At 49.1% G+C, this 3,516-nt stretch overlaps 1 pseudogene; it reads right to left on the bottom strand.

The window, feature by feature from the left end:
- LOC107118686 overlaps positions 1-3,095 on the bottom strand; it is a 43,244-nt pseudogene extending 40,149 nt beyond the window's left edge.
- Positions 3,096-3,516: the final 421 nt, after the last annotated feature.

Consider the following 3,516-nt stretch of genomic DNA (forward strand, 5'->3'; position numbering starts at 1 on the left):
CAGGAATTGCAGCCTTCCACACTGTCAGAGAAAAAAGCAAGGAGGGAGACGTACCGAGAGAGGCCAGGTTCCTGCAGTTCTCTGCCATGACTTCCCAGTGCAGTCTCTTTTGGTCCAAATCCAGCAGAGCCGACTCCTCCTCGGAGAAGTACACAGCCACATCCTCAAAAGTCACCACACCCTGAAAAAAGAAGAAAATGGTTTCTACTCATACACACTGAATATAAATCTAATTAGAGAAGGAAGCCGGGGCAGTTAAGAGGTTCCTTCCATGAGAGCCAAAGCTTTTTCAGTGGTGTTCACAGCCTTCCCGGGAAGAAGGTCAGACAGAAGAAGAAGAGGAAGAGGAAGAAGAGGAGATTGGATTTATACCCTGCTCTTCACTTGGAGTCTCAGAGTGGCTTGCAAACTCCTTTCCCTTCCCCTCCCCACAACAGACTCCCTGTGAAGGTGGGTGGGGCTGAGAGAGCTCTGACAGAAACTGCTCTTTTTCAAGAACAGATCTGACAGGACTGTGGCTTACCCAAGCTGAAAGTGGAGGAGTGGGGAATCAAACCCGATTCTCGCAGATTAGAGTCCACGCACTTAACCACTACACCAAGCTGGCTCTCACACCAAACTGACTCTCACACCAAACTGACTCTCACACCAAGCAAAGGGAAAGACTCAGCTGCAGAGAGTTGTACAAGAGATAGGTGCACAGTGTGTGTGTGTGTGTGTGTGCGGAATCCCAGACTTTCTCCTGAAAAGTCCCTTCCCTACCTCATCTGGTTGCACAGACGATGCTTCCACTCTACCACAAAGAGGGGGAGGCCCGGAACTAGCAGGCAGTGTCCTTCCCCTACCTGTGAGGGAGAGAAGAGAGGTTGGAAATACTGGAAGATATCTGTGCTGCTGCAGATTGCCTGGCGGAACTACAGGGACTGTTTCTCACCTTCAGAGGAGACCTCTCAGGTTTTCCCAGTTATACTTCCACGGACATTGGGGTCTGTGGCGAAACGGATCCTCCCCCTCTCCGCTAAAACATTTCTGCAAGTGATTTATTCTAAAAGTATTGGTTTTTATTCTTGCAGTCTTTTCAAACGTTCAGAAGCACCTCTACATCTTTATTTCTAGACTAAAAGGAGAAATAAACACAAACAGATAAAACCAGGAAAACAGTGATGCTAAATCAACAGTTAATATGATACCATCTGTAAAGGATCACAATCAGAAGGCATAAAAACTACCAGAACAGAAACCTCCACATTTGCTAACAGAAGATCAGTCTCTCATTTGGTTTAAAGAACAGAACGAGTTTCACAGAGAGAGAACTATGAGGGAGAAAATTACCTGAAGCTCCGGGGGCAGGGATGATTCTGGAGCCACCCCTGAAAGCCCTTCTCCATGTGGAAAACTACTCAATGCATCAAGCAGTGGGGACACTAGCTTTTTTGGTGACCATAATTCTGAGGAGAGAACCCTGGAGGACTGATGAATGAGGGGACTCTCCATACAAAAAGGCTGAATATATATATATATTTTCTCTTCCCACTCCACCCCTGCAAAAGATGCTTGGAATCTCTACACCTCCTTTGCTCTGTCATAGCGGCTGTGAGGCAACACCGTTTTTCGGAGCATCCCCATGAAGTTGTCCTCTATTTCTTGTTTCCCTGTTTTGTCTGTAACAGTAGAAGGAAATATTGCTACACTCTACTGATTCCCAGCTTCCATTCCTTTAAAAACTAAGTCTCTAACCCTTTTCATTACTGAGTTACATGGGGAAATGCTGAGCCTTTCTCCTTGTAACAGTGCAACAAACAGTTATTTGATTACCACACAGCACTCTTGAAGAGTGTCCTTAAGGTATGGCTGTAGTGATAATGTTCACTGGAATGGATTTTATGTGCTGTATCACTATAAGTCTTGGTTGATCTGTACTGGCTTGCAATTTGTTTCTGGGGATACTCAAAGGTGCTGGCATTTAAAGCTCTAAATGGCTTGGGAACTGTATACCTTAAGAATCATCTACTCCCCATAGGGTCATCTTCAGGAGTCTTGCTATGGGAGCATCTCAGGCTAGATGGGTGGCAACCTGAGAAAGGGCACGAAAACTGTGGAATTCCCCTTGGAGATTTGTCTGATTCCTGCTATTGTTGCCTTCTGCGAGTGTAGATGGCCAGGTAGGAAATAGCTGCCTCAGAGGTCTGAGACAAGGAAAGCGTGAGGGAAACTGAGATGTAGATGACTGATTTCCAGCACCTCTACATTGACCAATGGCAAGGAGAGCTACATAGACCAATGGCAAGGAGAGCTACATTGACCAATGGCAAGGAGAGCTACATAGACCATCACTGCCACCTGCAAGCTGCACAGCCTTACTCCAGAGAAAAAACAGGACCCCCTTAGTCCTTACCCAGCAGGGAGGCACCTCCATCACCCTCCATTGGAATCGTCCCAAAGGGAGACACCCCCCCAGGCTCTGATGGATCCTTCCAAGCCTCGTGTAAGTCAGCAGCTCCTTCTGCCGGCTCCTGAAAAGGCACACAAGGAGAAGGATGAGAAAAAGGAGAGTGTCGTCCACAGCTGGGATGGGGGTGGGGGAATCAGAAGAGGACACGTCTGGCTGATGACCAGAGAAAGTTGGGCACTTGAAAGGGCGGATGTTTAGGATAGTCTCTTTCCCGGATGAAACACACACTCACCTGCCCTGCCTGTTCCTTGGCGCCCGCCTGGCTCAGGAGGAACCCTTCTGCCAGGGCCACCGCCTGGGAAGTGGTCTCTGGCCTGCATTCCCTCACCCAGCTCTCCATCTCCAGGGGCAGGACGCTCAGGAACTGCTCCAGGATGACAAGGTCAAGCATCTGCTGCTTGCTGTGCCTCTCCGGCTTCAGCCACCGACGGCAAAGACTGTGGAGTCGGCTGCAAACCTCTCGGGGGGTCTTGGCCTCCGCATAGCAAAAGTGCCTGAAGCGCTGGAGCGCTGGATCTGAGCCGGATGTGTCGTCACTTGGGATCTTGAGTGTGGGTCTTTCCCAGAATGCCTCACTCCTCACAGCCTGCAGAGTAGGCGGTCCTTCTCCTGATCCAGGGACAGACAATTCCTGCCCTTCCATCTTATCAAGTCAACTTCTGGCCAGGCTGATGGAGCTCCTCGCTGTGCTGCAAGTTCTTCTGTCAAGGCCAGGACTAGCAAACGGGGTGGGGCCGCCCAGTCCTGAAAAGACAACAAGGTCCTTTGTGAGCATACTGTGACCCTCCCCAGACAGAGGAGCACAGAGGCTCCTTTTCACCATCACAACTCCTTCTCCCGCCAGTTCATCTGCCCCTTTTAAAAAGCATCTAAGCCAGCGGCCCCTGCCCCATTCTCAGGAAACGAACTCCAGAAAAATATTTATTTTTAGTGTTGGGATGCTCTTTTTTTCTCATCAGGCCTTTATCTACTGCATGTCAACTGCGCTGCATGATGGACTTTTGGTATTCTGGGAGAGGAAGGTTCCCCCCCACACACACTTCTTCCACACATAACTGTATACA

This window comes from Gekko japonicus, unplaced genomic scaffold (assembly GCF_001447785.1).
Source record: "Gekko japonicus isolate JY-2015 unplaced genomic scaffold, Gekko_japonicus_V1.1 scaffold5271, whole genome shotgun sequence".
Lineage (NCBI taxonomy): Eukaryota > Metazoa > Chordata > Lepidosauria > Squamata > Gekkonidae > Gekko > Gekko japonicus.